At 36.0% G+C, this 16,672-nt stretch overlaps 1 protein-coding gene across 6 annotated transcripts in view; it reads left to right on the top strand.

The window, feature by feature from the left end:
* The window catches only part of SWT1 (SWT1 RNA endoribonuclease homolog), a 96,444-nt gene that overhangs the window by 55,292 nt on the left and 24,480 nt on the right, over positions 1 to 16,672 (top strand). The gene's annotated exons all lie outside the window — the stretch shown is intronic.

Below are 16,672 nucleotides of genomic sequence, written 5' to 3'. Positions count from 1 at the left end.
TATGGAATTAACTTCTCTTACTGCAGTGCTTCTATCAGCAACTCCATCTGTCGATTTAAGGGATTTGTTGGTTACTGTCTTGATAACCCGTACAGCTAAAAAACTAATTTTATAGCAAAAGAAGTACAACTATGGTTACATGGAATTCGCTGGCTTTATCATATACTAATCTAAGGAACTGGCTTGGTAAAACACTGTAAAAGACTTATTTTCCATACCAGCTGTAACCTATGAAGTTAGGGTGCTGTCCTAGATAATGCTGTATATGATGCTGTTTCTCCCTTAGTCAGAATGTAGATCCAAGAATCAAGGGAAGTGGTAGTGGTTTCTCCACAATTAAACCAAATAACTTCTGTTAACAAGTACTGTTTCAGTCATTGCTGAGTCAGGAAAACAGAAGCCACTCCAGGTATTTCAAACAAAATTTAATATACAAACTTAATTTCAGTGCTATTGGAAGGACTGGAAGAGCAAAGGGGAGAAAGTGGTAATATCTGGAGGGGCAAAAAAGAGGAGGGTTTTTAATGAATTTTGAAATTTTCTGTATCTTGGTGCCCTCTGTACCATAGGAGCACAATATTACATGATTACTGTACTTATTTTTAAAAAGTCAACAGTTTCTCTAGATTGCTTGGAAATAGTTGTAAACAATTACAAGAAGTGGATGTGATCCTATAAAATATTTTGAGTATAGAAGTAGAAACATTCTCCAGTCTAGTGTTCCATTCAGTTAAGGTGTAATTGTTATGCTTCCTTTACATATATAGGCTTAGGACCTAATGTACAAGCAACCATCTGTTCTCAAACAAAACAAAGAAAATCCAACTTATTTTCAGAACCTTTAATCAGGAATTAATTTTCTTTCATAAATGTGTAAATTTTCAAAGAAGGTACAGAAATTTTATTATAACCTGAGCCAATGCATTTTTCATACCTATGTGTTTTCAACTTTCCATTGAAAAGTCGCTTAAAATAGAACTCCATGTTCAGAAATTTAACTGCCAGTTCTTCAACTTAGATACCTCTGTGACAGAATGACTGATGTAGGAAGGGGCCATTGTTTATACACCTACTCCTTATGGATTTCTACACTCCATCTCAGGTCTATGTCTTACCTGGGCTCAGGGGTTGGCTCCTGCTGCCACGATCATATCTGTCTACCACCAACAGAGGTACTAATTTCTCTTCTCATGCTGAGATATGGAAAATATTCTCTCTTAGTTCAACTAAGATACCATAGGACTTTATAGAAGGAACCTTCACTAAAAGGCTAATGAATATATGACTAAGCAAAAGGAAAAAAAATAGACAAAAGGAGTTCAACAATTCCTCGTGCTGAACCAATCAAAAGATTAGCTGCAAAAGAAATTTCATACTTTGCAGTTTATGTAGTTGATGGTTTTTTCCCTTACCTCAGTCCTCATGTTCTGGGTCACCTATTGCTAAATCCCAGAACTTACTAGCTTAAAACAATAGCGGTCAATTATTTATTTTCTCTAATGGTTCCAGGGCTTGACTGGACACATGTGGGTAGTTCTCACTTGAGAACTACTCTTGTGTGGTTGTGGTCAGATGGTGTCTGGAGTCATCTCAAAGGCTGACTGGTGCTGGCTGTCGGCTAGAACACAAACATGTAGCATCTCCATGTAGCCTGGGCTTCCTCATAGACTGAAGGCTGGTTTCCAAGATTGTCCCAAAATAACAGGTGGAAGCTCTATTGCCTGTAATGACATTGCCTTTCTGACTGAAAGTGTTATTTTGCTTTCATTCTTGATTGATACTTAACTGTGTAGATTGTAGGTTGACAGTTATTTTCCCTAGGCACTTTTAAAAAAATATTTATTTATTTATTTGGCTATGCCGGGTCTTAGTTGTGGCACACGGGATCATTTTAGTTGTGGCATGCAGGGTCTAGTTCCCTGACCAGGGATCGAACCCGGGCCCCCTGCATTGGGAATGTGGAGTCTTAGCCATTGGACCACCAGGGAAGTCCCTCCCTAGACACTTTGAAGATGTAATTTCATTATCTTATATCTTCCTGGAAATGAGTAGTCAGCTGTCAGCATACTACTTTTTTCTTAGCTGGTAATCTGTCTCTCCTCCCACCCCCGTCCCACCCTGGAATGCTTTCAAGATTTTCTTCTGTAACGTTTATGTTTGGTAATTTTATCACAAGATGTCTAGTGTAGGTTTTGTTTTATTTATCTTTCTTGAGATGTGGTGTGTTTTCTTCAATCTGAAGACTCATATCTTTAACTCTGGAAATTCTCAATTATTATCTCTTCAATTATTCTCCCCCTCATTCTCTGTAATTCTCTTGTTTTGGAATTCCTATTGCTGACTCTCCTCATTCTGTCAGCCGTATCTCTTGACTCCTTTTTTCCATCTCTTTTATCCCTCTGTGCTGTATTCTGAATAATTCTTCAAATTTATTTTCTGATTCATTAATTATTTTTACCAATTTTTAATAATTTTATTTAATCATTAAAAATATATAATGCCTTCACATTGCTTAAAAATAATTCATTAGGTGAAAAAGAATATACAGTGAGTGAAAATTCTTCTTTCCATGTCGTTTACCTCAGTTAGCTCATTATCTTCAAGGACAATCAAAATTAATTAGTGTAGACTCTTTCTTGTCTATACTTTTGCTTATGCTACCTGTTTTAAAGTGAGACTAGCCTGTAAGCTCTATAAGGACAAGAACTCTTTGTTTTGGTTTTTGATATAGCCCCACCTCACCCAGTAGTTAATGTATACTGAGTAATCAATTAGTACAGAAATAAAGAGAAAGAAACTGCCTGGTCACCTGGATCTTAACACCATGATTTCATAGTTTTGGAAGAGTTCATCCTCAAATTTGTAAGTTTAGGAATTTTATTTTACCAGTTTACTGAAAACTTACCAGACTCAACAGTAACCAAATTTAGAAGCAAGCTGATATATCAGAATGCCCATTTATTTATTTACATTGAAATCAGTAACTGCCAGCTGAACTGAAATATTTATAAATTAAGTGACTCCTAGAGGAAAGTTTACGCTGCAAACTAGATTACTACCAAGTTTTCTTGCTGACTGCTGGGGATGTTGACCTCAAGCTAAAGTAATCTCTTTTCTTCTCTGGAATTTTATTTGCCAAATAGTCAGCCTTTCCCCTACACAGGGATATTCTTTTTCTTTAATTCCCTTTTCTAAGCTCTGTGCAAACGACTACTTTTTGTCAATTGTGTCAACTAATAGTTATCTGAAAATGTCAAAACACAACTGGTCAGATTTCAGTGTTATTTACATTGCTTAAATTACATTCCTATTTCCCTAAGGTGCTATCTTGATGACTGATTAGAATTGGCTGATTACTAAGGTCTATCAGCAGCATGTTTGCACACCATCTCTTAGGGTTGGTATTAATCTCATGTGTTACATATCTAGAGGCACTTTGTATACTGGGTAGGAAAGTGGTCCTAAAGCCATCTTCCCTGGGTTCATATCACTGCTCTATTACTTCCTAGGATTTTGACCTGGAGCAAGTTACTTAAAACCTTTGTCCTCCATTTTCTCAAAAATGGAGAAGTAAAAGTATCCTCTCACAGGATTAATGAGGAAGTGAATTACTATATGTAAAGGAGTTAGGACAATTTAGAACAGTACCTGACAAATAGTATATAAATTATTACTATTGCTGTTGTTTTGTTGTTATTATTCTTACTGATTTATATTTCAGAAAAAAAATTTTTTTTTGCCTTAGTTCTAAATTGCGGAGGTTTACTCTCTTTGGAAACCATACTCTCTGTGTGGACTAACTATAGGATCATTCTTATACTGTTCTTGTTCAGATCCAGCATTACCTTAGATTACTGTGTATTCCATAACTGATCCTGTTGATAATCCCTTTACTACTTTTCCATATTAGTGCCCTTTTTTCCTACTGTTAACAGAACTTCTGGTTCCAGCATTAACTCCTTAATGCCTGGACTATTGTGATAATCTTCTAATAGGTCTCCTTGCCTTTAGGCTCCTTTGACAGTTCCTTAAACTCCTTAAATCATATTTTATGGTTTCATTTCTTTCCTTTGTTCAGAAACATTTATTTTCTCTTATTCCGCTCTCGTTCAAAGACAGCCTTTCCAATTTGTCAGACAAGGCTTTTGACTGCTTGGTCCTAACATACCTTTTTAGTCTTATAGTCCTCTAGACTACTTTGTAGTTAAGCCAAATTAATTTTTTTGTGGTTTTCAAGGCAGGCCTTATGTTTTCTTAATTCTGAACCTTGACACAATATCTTCTTAGAGCTTGGAGTGACCTCTTAATCTACATGTATTTTTCAAAGTTTTATCCATTTGTCCAATCCCAGTTCAGAAGCCACCTACTACAAACAGACTTTACAGTTTGTTTGTATTGAACCCTTAAGGTTCTTAGCACATGTTGCCTCCCATTATAATTATTTGCAGACATTTTATCTCTGCTCCTAAATTGTGAACTCCATGAGGCAGGATCAATATCTTATATCCTTGGTATTCCCGAGATATCTTGCATGTTGCTTTGAACCCAGTACTATTTGATAATAGTAATAAATGAATAAATAAGTAACATTTGTTAAGTAGTTAGTATGTCCTAGTCACTGTACATAGGTAAAGCTCTTTACCTATGTGATCTTATTTAATTCACACAATAACCCTCTCAAGAGATGCTATTGTTACCGAACCAGGCTCATTTGCCTTTCTCATAACGAGCCAAATGCTGAGATGTCAAGGTTTGCAACAGAGAAAGAATTTATTTACGAGACAGCCAAGTGAGGAGACGGGAGAACAGATTTCAGATCCACCTCCCTGAAGGCTGGGGGGCTTGGGATATTTATGGGCAAAGCGTATAGGGTGGTCAGAAGTGCAGGGGAAGGTGACTGGAGGTAGGAAAAAGGTGCGGTAACTGCTGCTTTGCTCAGCCGTATCTGAATTACGTGCTTCTTCATGGGATGCATGTTCAGAAAATGGCAGCGTTAGCATGCTCTGAAGATAGAGTTTTTGACCCTCTGACGTGGAAAGGTCATCCCCTGGACAAACAAGTCTCTTCTGCGCAGACTCTGATTGGCCCCATTGGTTCCACACAGTTTCAGCCAGTTTTGTTGTCTTATGAGCAGAGGGGTTTTTAACAAGCTGTTCCCTTATCTGCTCTTCTGTAAGACAAGCTCAAGAACTTCTGTTAGTCACCAGTTTCTATTAAACCTATGGGGCATGGTTTCAGGAAGGGTTTTTTTTTTTTTTTTTTTTTTTTTTTTTTTTCAGGAAGGGTTTTTTAAGCCTGTGGGGGGCAGGCTTTCACTATCACACCCGTTTTACACATGGGGAAGTAGGATCACAGGCATTATATCATTCCCCAAGGTCACACAGTTTATACTTGGCAGAATGACTTATTGAAATTGGTCTGATTCTAGAGGGCTCACTTTTTAAATACACTAAACTTTCTGACTGAAAAAATTACTTTAATGTTAGTTATATTCCAGAGGTATTTTTTAGTTGGTTTCATAGAACTTTAGAAAACTTCTAAGTTTAATTTAAAAGAATATTAAATGACTGATCAAAAAAATACAAAATATCTTTGCCTTAGAAGGAAATTTTCCTTCTTTGTTTTTCCAAATTTGTCTTTTCTACCTTTCATTTTTCTGGGAGGAGAATGAGTCCAGTTACCTTGGTTGAAATGAATATCCCAAAAAAGGTTTCCATTGGTAGATGATCTTGTCTCAAGAGACAGATGTTAACAAATGAAACAACTGGGGTAACAAAAGCATGAAAGAAAACTGTATCTGGGTGATATTGCTGACAGTCAGCCCCACGCAATTTGGAAGAGCGGTTAAGACCTGTCTTAAAGCTGGAATAAAAAGTTCCATCCTGTGGAATGGTCAGACTAGGTCAAGATTAAGTTAGCATCCATGTACCAACACAGTGGGTTATTCATAGAAAAAAAAAATGGGTAAATTTTTTGTTTTCATGCATTTTAAAATGTGTCATTTGCTTACATTTTTTACTTTGTAATGGATTAGATATGTATTTCAGAAATGCCTTAGAATTTACGATGCGTAATTGGATTGGAAACAGTATTTCTACGATTGAGAAGAGAAAGGAAAACAATGGTTATTTATTTTAGAGGAAGAGTGCACATGGTATCTTAGGTAGTACCAGGGGGGTAATGAAGATATGTGAAACTATCCTTAAGCCCAAGGGGCAAATGTGATGCTAGAAATTGGAGGTAAAAACGCATAAGAAAGAAGCCTGGAACACATTGGAAATTAGTAGAGAACAAAGGACAAGGGAGGAAACAGGATGAAAAGATCCAAAACGTTCTTGTTTGAACAGTGCTGGAGTGCTCGTGCCTTTTTAAATTGGTCATGCCTATGTAGCAAGGGTGGATTAGCCCAATTTATTATTACAGATCTGTAAAAGCAGACTGAAGTTGATTTAGCAGAAAGATAGACTGAAAAGTTCCAGAGACTGGCAACACAAATATCTGGAAATTCCCTGGCGGTCCAGTGGTTAGGACTTGGCACTTCCACTACTGGGGCCTGGGTTCCATCCCCGGTCGGGGAACTAAGATCCTGCCAGTCTCGTGGTTTGGCCAAGTTAAAAAAAAAATCAAGGAAGGAAGGAGTTCCAAAAAAGAAGGAATCTTTAACAGTGTCTTGTTACTACTGAGAGGCCAAAAAAAAAAAAAGGCTGTCTGTTAGATTGAGCAACATAGAAGTCGTTGGTGAATTTGTTGGTGGCAGTTTCATGAGAGTGTGGGGGCAGACGTTAAACATCAGTAGGCCGAGCGGGGGCGGCAGAAGGATGTTGTGAAACTGCGGGAGGTCATGAGGCCAGGGGAAGAGACTGTGTTCCAGATTTCCTTGAGAAAACAGTCAAGTCAGTGTAAATATTTCTTAGATAATATCAATATATGAAAAGATAAAACCATTTATAATAAACATCAGAGTTACAGCAAAGACAGTGATTTTGTAATAACAGTACATGAAGTTATTCTTGACCCCTTCACTGTAATAATTCTAAAGTCTTCTGGTTCCTCAAAAAGGCCTTTCTGCTAGGATTTGCCCTCTTATAAATGGAATCATACAGCATTTGTCCTTTTGTAACAGGCTTATTTCACTTAATACAATGTTTTCAAAGTTCATCCATGTTATAACCTGTTGTAGCCAGAATTTCCTTTTTAAAGCTCAGTAATGTTCCACATATATGCCACATTTTGTTTATCCATTCATCTGTTGGTGGACACTTAAGTTGCTTCTACTCCTTGGCTATTATGAGTAACGCTGCTGGGAACAAAGATGTACCGATATCTCTTTGAGTCCTTGCTTTCAGTTCTTTTGGGTACATACCCAGAAGTTGAACTGCTGGATTATGTGGTAATTCTATTTTTTAATTTTTTTGAGGAACCACATACTGTTTTCCATAGCAGTTGTACCATCTTACATTCTCACCAACAGTGCACTAGGCTTCCATTTTCTCCACATCCTCATCAGTACCTGTTATTGTCTGTGTTTTTAAAAATAACCATCCTAATGGGTGTGAGGTGGTATCTCCTGATTTGGTTTGCCTTCTTTTTATAAAAAGTCTAATGCATTTTAAAAGCTCTTTCAGTGTTGATTAGTTCAATGTATTTGTATTACAAAAGTGGTATTTTATTTTCAAATTTTTTTCCTCAGATTTATTCTAAATAGAACATTTCTCTAATGTTTTTGATCTATTATCAATGTCTATATATAGTGAGGTGTGCTTATAATAAGGCAGTAATAAAATTGTGTCTCAGCCCCAGCTGGATATATTGAGATCTTACAGCACTAAATGGTGGGAGCACAAGATAACTCAGTCTTCTGTTTCTTTCACTATGAGCTCATATCTTGGCTCTGCCCCTTCCTTGTGATCTAGAGAGGTCTTATTTGCCATGTTACAATGGAAAGATAGTAGGTACCTGGTAGTGAGGTATGATTAATCATCTAGGAAATAACATTCATAAAATATTAGGAGGAACTGTGATTGAGTATTATGCAGATTTAGCTGGCATATAGTGGGCATAGGACTCACTGAAGACCTAGTTATGAAGATCTAAATTGTGAAAACATCGTTGAGCCCAATAGGGGCCTCAACACTAAGTAGAAGAGAAATGAGTTGGTTTTTCATACTTCTGTCCCCTTTGAGTACATTGTTAGTACTACGCCTGGAACTGGCTTCCAGCAGCACCACCTCGAGTAGTAAGGTTATCTTTTAGCAAGAAGCATAATGCTATGAAGCAAAGCAAAGTAGTTACTTGGCAGCTAACTACTCAATGAATTCTACAGCGGTCTCACGTTATGGGAAGTGGTCCATCTTGCTTCTAACCTTGAGGTCCATGGCTCCTCAAAGCTGAGCCCTCAGTATTTAGGAATGTCAGTTGTATTCATTTGCTAGGGTTGCCATAAGGAAATACCACAGACTTGGGTGGCATAAACAACTGAAATTTGCTTTCTCACAGTTCTGGAGGCTGAAGTCCAAGATCAATGTGCTGGCTGGGTTAGCTTCCTCTGAGGCCTCTCTCCTTGGCTTGCAGATGGCTGCCCTCTTGCTGCCTCTTCGTATAAACATCCTTTTGTGCACATGCATCCCTGGTGTCTCTGTGTATCAGAGTTCCTCTTATAAGGACACCTCTTATAAGGACAGTCAGGTTGGATTAGGGCTCATCCTGATGGCCTCATTTTAACTTAATCACCTCTTTATAGGCATCTCCAAATATGGTCACATTCTGAGGTACTGGGGATTAGGGCTTTGACATATGAATTTTGGGGGAACACAGTTCAGCCCATAACAGTAGCCAAGGCCCAATAACAAAAATAAGTGCTGGATTTGAGGAAACTGCGAGTGTTGTGATAAAACTCTTGGGACACATGATGGCTGGCATTTTTCAGAATTTCCTGAATAATGGTATAGGATCCTAGGGTCTTCTGACCTAGCCTCACTAGACCAATCCAGATCCCTTTGCTAAAAAATGTCTCTTTAGTTATGAATGAAGAGCCATCCATCCAGTACTTGACCAGTGTATCACAGAAGAAGATGTGACAGAGGCTTGGATTGTACCTTATTATAGACTCATTAGCTAAGGTAAGAATATGCTGCTTTGTGAACATAGTTAAGATTTTTCTGAAGATGGCTTTTAATTGAACACTAAACCTAGTGAGATGGATTTTTGATATCACCACAAGCTGTCTTTTCGTCAGTCAGAGATTCTAAATATTTTAGAAGGTCATTTCCATGACCTTTCTGGGAATAAATTGTAGTACTGATGTCAGTTCCCATAATTCCTGTGAAGTCACATAAAGATAAAACTGAGGCTAGGAATATGCATGTTCTGTCTGGGTGTGGCCAACACAGCTAAGCAAAGTTCAGTAATATGGCTGCAGCTGATTATCATAGTAACAGCTTTTATTTCTAGGGGTGCTCCTAGATCCTGGTGATGTGAAACAGTATGCTCTCATCTGGTTGGCAGCCAATGGGTAGGGCATAGTTCCTGTGTTTCTCCATGTTTAAATCATATTTTATAGATTATGTTCTGTATTGATAATAATCATGTTTTTGTTAGAGTTTGGCTCCACTTACCTTAATTGCAATAATTAGGGATTGAAAATGTTATTGGTTACATATTGGCCATCTTCTCTGCCTTTCATTTTTCTGGAATTCCCTTATTGATGTTTACATCAACATCCAAGACTAAAGAGAGAAGATTGTCACCGTTCATATGGATCACATAAAAGTTCACTGCTGGACAGACTTTACAAGGAGATAACAGGTCCCCTAACGGTTTGAACTAAATATTTATTTAGTTCTCAGTTGATAAGCTACAGTGATAATTGGGGGTGTTTTTTAAGATAAGAGGTAGAAGAATAATAATAGCTAACATTTTGTTGAGCCAAGAACTGTTCCAAGTATGTTATACATATTAACTCATTTAATCCTCTTAACAGTCCTGGGAGATAAGTACTGTTATTATCCATGTTATACATGAGAAACATAGGTGCAGAGGAGTAAAGTAATATACCTGATGCCACTCAGCTGGAAAGTGGTAGAACTATGATTTGAACTCAAGCAGACTGAGTCCAGAGACAATGATCATAATCATTATATCGTTATGCTTAAATGCCAATGTAGAAAATACATTGGCGGAAGAGGCTGGTGACCCATATAAGAGAATTAGTGGAAAGTGTATGGATATATGGTGTTTTAACCTTTCTGCAAAATTAACAGAAAGCTGTAGTATTTGCCAGTATGTTCTAATTGTATGTATGTTTATGTGTAGCACACATGTAAGCCGTATAATCTTTTCCTTAATCTAAATGATATTTTCTTTCTGTAGAATTTGCTTTTATAATTAAATTTCAAATGTAGTCATTAAAATTACCTATAAACTCTCCTTGTTCCTACCACCAACTTTATAAAAAAATCTCCAGTGTTCTGAATAGATCAAATTTTAATTATTAATTGTATCCAAACTAATCCAAAGTTCCTACATTTAATACCTATATCTACAAAATTCTTCGCTCTAAAGGGAAAACAGGAACATAAAATAATTTATTTTGTTTAAGTTGTTTAACTTTATTTTTTGCTTTTTAATTGCATATGGTGTTCTTTTAAAATCTGGGGCTGATGGATATCTTCCACTTGCATAGCTGATTTCACCAAATTAACTATAGAAAACATGATTTTAATTTTACTTTTAATAAAGGACCCCCAAAAATGTACTCTAAGATCCAATAACATTTTCCTGATGAGCATATCCTATTGTTAATTTGATAAATTTTCACCCAGTTTATCAGTAATACAACTTAAATTCATCATCAGCAAAATTCAGTTTGCATGTCACTGTATTAAAATAAGAGGAACATGGATGGAGCTAGAGATTATCATACTAAGTGAAGTAAGTCAGACAGAGAAAGACAAATACCATATGATATATGGTATTTGATGGACAAATACCATCACTTATATGTGGAATCTAAAGTATGATACAAATGAACTTATTTACAAAACAGAAACAGACTCACAGACATAAAAAACAAACTTACGGTTATTAAAGGGGTGGGGGAGGGATAAGTTAGGAGTTTGGGGGTAGCAGATACAAACTACTATTTTTAAAAAAAGGAAGGAGAAAAAGGACAGAACTCTAGGGTCAGAATGATCTGAAGTTGAATCCTAGTTCCATCCACTTACTATCTCTGTCACCTAGATATGTTAATTAACCTTTTTTGTATTTGTTTCCTAATCTATAAAATGGAGTTTATAATAATTGCTTTATTAAATTGCAGAAATTAAAGGAGACAGCATTTGTTCCATCCCTGGCACTTGGTAGATGCTGAATAAATATTGTCCTCAATAAAGATGTAATAGTTGATTCATAGTAAAATTTAAGCTCTGAGTCAGTTCTTAGCTTTGGAGAATGTACAATGAGTTTTTAAAATAATGTTGTAAACAAACATTTTTACTTCATGTAATTATGTATTTTTTTAAAATAAATTTATTTATTTCATTTATTTTATTTTTGGCTGCGTTGGGTGTTCGTTGCTGCGTGCGGGCTTTCTCTGGTTGCGGCGCGCGGGCTTCACATTGAGGTGGCTTCTCTTGTTGCGGAGCACAGGCTCTAGGCACACGGGCTTCAGTAGTTGTGGCTTGTAGGCTCCAGAGCACAGGCTCAGTAGTTGTGGCACATGGCCTTAGCTGCTGCATGGCATGTGGGATTTTCCCGGACCAGGGCTCGAACCTGTGTCCCCTGCCTTGGCAGGCGGATTCTTAACCACTGTGCCACCAGGGAAGCCCTAATTACATATTTTTAATCTAACTTCTTTATTGTAGTAAAATACACGTAAAATAAATTTACCGTTGTTACCATTTTTAAGTGTTCTTAAAAATGTATTAATGGGGTATTAAATACATTCATAATGTTGTGCAACTGTCACCGCCATCCATATCCATAACTCTTTTCATCTTGTATAACTGAAACTCTATTCCCATTAAATAGTAACTCCTCATTTCCGCTTCCTCCCCAGCCCCTGGTAGCCACCATTCTGCCTATCTATAATTTTGACTACCCCAGGTATATACACAAAAGAATTGAAAATAAAATCTTGTTTCTGTGCAAAGGGCTTGCTGCCCAATTCGCATACAAGCCAGTACCATGACACCAGCTTTTGAGAAGAGGAAAGACTTTATTGTAAGGTTGACTGGCAAGGAAACAAGGAGGCACGGCTCTCAAATCTGTCTCATCAATCTGGGGTTTGGTCAAACTTTCATGAGTTAGGGGAAGAGGGTTGGTTTGAGCCCTGGTGGGGCAGGTTTCCATTGGAGGGCTTTGGAACTTGGCCATTTATGGTAAGGTTAGGTAAAGGGGCTTCAGCACTGGATCTTCCTGAACAATGGACCCTTCACTTCTGAAAGGGTTCTGGTCACATCTGGTCCTTTGGTTCTGTGGAGGGGAGAAACTTTGGTTCCAGGTGTTATTTGAGGTCAAAATTTTCTCTTCTGCGTGTGCTTCGGCTGCATGACTTGTGGTTTTGTTTTGTTGTCTCTGAAAAACAACTCAGTATCTTGTTAGATACAGGACAGGGCCAGTTTGGGCTGGTTCTGCAATTATAGTGTCAAAGAGATATTTACATACCTATGTTCATAGGAGCATTATTCACAGTAAGTAAAACATGAAAGTAACTCGTGTCTGTCAGCAGATGAATAAATAAGCAAAATGCGGTATATGGATAACAGTGGAATATTATTCATCCTTAAAAAGGAAGGAAATTCTGACATATGCTACAACATGGATGAACCCTGAGGACAGTATGCTAAGTAAAATAAGTCATATAATTAGTTTTTAAACTTATTTTTAATTTTCTTCAAGCATGAAAAACTATTTAAAATATTATATTAATGTGAAACTGCCTTGCCAGCAGGGAACATAATTTATTCAGTTCTGTGGGTTGTAAGTTAAGATTTATAAATATCCAAGAATATGCTCTCTCTTCTTTTGAATTTCTAGAATTAGATATTAAACTTGAATATTCTAGACTTATTTCCCCACTCCTGAGTCTGATGCTTTATTTCTCCTATATAGGAGAAAAGTTTTATTTGAATTTTTAAAATCCTTATTTAAAAATTAGTCCATTTTAATGCATTATTTGATTTTTTAATTTTAGTCAGATTAACTTTCGTTTCTTTTTAAAATTTTTGAGTAGCATAGTCTTTTTCTTGATGAGATACATTGATATTTGTCTAATATTGATAAGATGGAAATGAAATTTGTTTAACTCAGATTAACTTGTTGCTTACTTAATGTTAATTGCTCGTAAATAAATAGAAAACTCAAAGTGCTTATGTGGTTAAGAGTCAGGACTTGTTGGTTCTGCTACTGACTTCCTTTGTGGTTTTGAAAAAGATATAACAACTACAAAGATTTAGTGTTTGAACATACACAGAATAGTTTGCCAGAAGCATTTGATACAAGGCAAATTAACGAGGTTGTTTTTGCTTACATATGAAATTCTTAAAAGATTTTAAAGAACTTTATTTCATTTGATTTCATAAAATCATTTAAGGCAAGAAGATGTGCGGGTTATCCTTTTTTATTAGTGGAAAAAGCATGGACTCCAGAGTCAAACCAATAGAGATTTAGGTACCTACCACCACTCTGTAATCTTGGGCAAGTTTTTTACAACCTTGAGCCTTGGTTTCTACATCTGAAAACTGGTTTTCATAGCACCTAATATTTATTGACATGTGCCAGGCATTGTGCTAATAAACATTTTGGTATTTTAGATACATTGTTTTATTTACTTCATATAATAACCTTATTCAGTAAATACTACTTTCTCCTCATTTCACAGGTGAGGAGCTGGGGTACAGAAAAGTAGGTAACTTGATCAACTTGGTTTGTAAACAATCTGCGAGCAGCAGATTAAATCCTACTTCAGTCTGTTTCCTAATTCTGATTCCAAAATTCTAAAGTGAAATTTCAAGATTATAACAACTTGAAGATAGGCAACCATGTCTTTTTTCTTTTATATTCCATAGCTCTTAGTATCATATACATTTGAGAGAATAGTATGCATTTGATATATACTTATTGATTGTTATGAATTTCTCTTGAAAAACAGATGTGGATATATTTATAAATTAAAAAATGGCCATTTTCTCTAAGGGCTAATTCTTTCTATTATTCTTTTTAAAAGTTGCCATTGAAGGGTAATTTTAGGACTTTCATTCTAAGAGTCTTTTGTCTTTGTGCTGGTATTTTAAAAAGAAATGAGAAAGCTATAGAGAAGGCTGACCTCTCAAGAATTTTTGTGTGGGGAATTACTAAGGCATGAAAGTCCATAAACTATTTTTCTCCATTTCATTTTTTGTGTATTTTCAACAAGCTGTACTTCTAGTTAGTAAAAGTTGGCAGTTTTTGTTTATACCAGGCCAAATTCCATTCTCATAATCTCAAACTTCATTGGACATAATGAAGTCTAAATTCAACCCTAAATTGAGTGTATTTTAATAAATATTGTCTAGTCTCTTTGGGGCTCAATTTACCTCAAAACATTTTTTTTAATTGGGGTATAGTTGTTTTACAGTGCTGTGTTTCTACTGTACAGTGAATCAAAACATTTTTAAGAGTAGCAAATTTTATAACAAATCCTATAATGTGTATCCTTGTTTTAAAAAATAACATGTACAATTTTATTCTGATTATAATAGTAATATATTTGTGAATGATGCTGACATCCCAATAAGCCTTTTTTCATTAGAATATAATTCTGTGGAAATTTTGTCAAATAATCAAGTATTTAAGTTTGTACAATGTACATCATTGTACATCTCAGTAAATTTATTTATAAAAATCATTGAATTGTTAAAATGAGTGAATAGTAAGACTTAAAAAATAAACAGTAAGATTGTTAAAAAATAGTTTTACAGTCTTCAACAGTAAGACTGTTAAAAAAAATAAAACCATGCTGGGAGTTTAAAATTTTTTCAGTTTTTGCTAATTGGAAAACTAGGATGATGTAATTGTTTTCTTTATTTCGTACTATGGCTATGACTTGTTGCTATAGGTAAATGACTGTTTTACCTAAAACTAGTTTTTCTGCAAAGTATTTCAGTACAGAGAAATGTTAACTTTATTCTCTGGCAAAGAGCGTACTTTGCTTGAAATTTATGAGGCTCTCTTATAAAACATCTTGTTTTATCTATTTTTTTTACCCTCTTTATGGACAGTTTGGATTATTTCCAAAGCTATAAAAAAGAATGGGTGTAAATTATTCTACATTGCTTATAGTTTGTTTACACTAGGTTACAAAGTTGGAACACACTATTTTTCCATTGCTTTTCTAGAAGATTAGTTTAGCTTATCTATATAGCTTTGTTCTCATATTTGAAAACAAATTATTTATGGACTCTCTCCAATGTATTTATCCTCTTGTTTTTTCTTTCTTTTTTTCGGTATTGAGATTGTGTCTTAAAATTACTTGTTGGGAGAATAATTTTTTCTATGAAACATTTTTAGGCAGATTTTTTTTGGCTGCACCGTGAGGCATGCAGGATCTCAGCTCCCCAACCAGGGATCAAACCCGTGCCCTTTGCATTGGGAGCACAGAGTCTTAACCACTGGACCTCCAGGGAAGACCCATAGGCAGATATTTGTTTGTTCTTAAAGATATTCTGTATGTGTCTCCTCCAAAAGAGTATGACCCATTTAAAAATTTGACTATATCCTGAGAAATTATTTATAAAAGCTCTCCCACAAGTCTGATGAGGGCCAACTTGTTTAAAGATCTAATTAAGTTTATTGAGATGAGTTAACTCTAATGTCTGACAGCATCAAGCATTGGCAAGGATGTGAGAACCTAGAGACACTGTTGTAATTAAAAGGCACTTGGAATTTAAGAATTAATTGGGGTGGATTGATTTCTCATAAGTTAAATCATCATGAACTTATTCTGTGGCTTGAAAGTATTAGGCATTAGATGGTAATAGTTGTTATTGTTACTATTTTATATATACATATATATAGTACTTGCTGTATATCAGACACTGTTATAAAGACTTTACAGTAACTTGTTTAATTGTCACTATAATCCTATGAAGTAAAGACTGTCACCATCCTCACTTAGCAGATAAGGAAAATAAGTCGCACAGAACTCACTCAAGAACACAGAACCCAGGCAGACATTGCTCTTAACCACTTTGCCATAATGAAAGGACTGCTTTCCATTTCTTTCCCTTTTTTCAAAAGAAAAAAAATTCATCTTGAAAGAATTAAAAAAATACTTAGTATAAGAAAATGAGAATTAATACTTTACCGCTAGAGGGAGAAACATGGTCTTCCATTTCCTTCTTTTTATTTCTTGTTTCCATTTTATGTTTTTATGTTACTTTATTTATTTATTTTTTCGCGGTACTCGGGCCGGGCCTCTCACTGTTGTGGCCTCTCCCGGTGCGGAGCACAGGCTCTGGACGCGCAGGCTCAGCAGCCATGGCTCACGGGCCCAGCCGCTCCACGGCATGTGGGATCTTACCGGACCGGGGCACGCACCCGTGTCCCCTGCATCGTCAGGCGGACTCTCAACTACTGCGCCACCAGGGAAGCCCTGTTTTTATGTTATTTTTATGAGTCAGTGTTACTTCTAACA

The sequence above is a fragment of the Orcinus orca genome, chromosome 1 (assembly GCF_937001465.1).
Source record: "Orcinus orca chromosome 1, mOrcOrc1.1, whole genome shotgun sequence".
NCBI classification, from domain to species: domain Eukaryota; kingdom Metazoa; phylum Chordata; class Mammalia; order Artiodactyla; family Delphinidae; genus Orcinus; species Orcinus orca.
The sequence above is the reverse complement of the archived record's forward strand: the minus strand, read 5'-3'. Positions and strand labels throughout refer to the sequence as shown.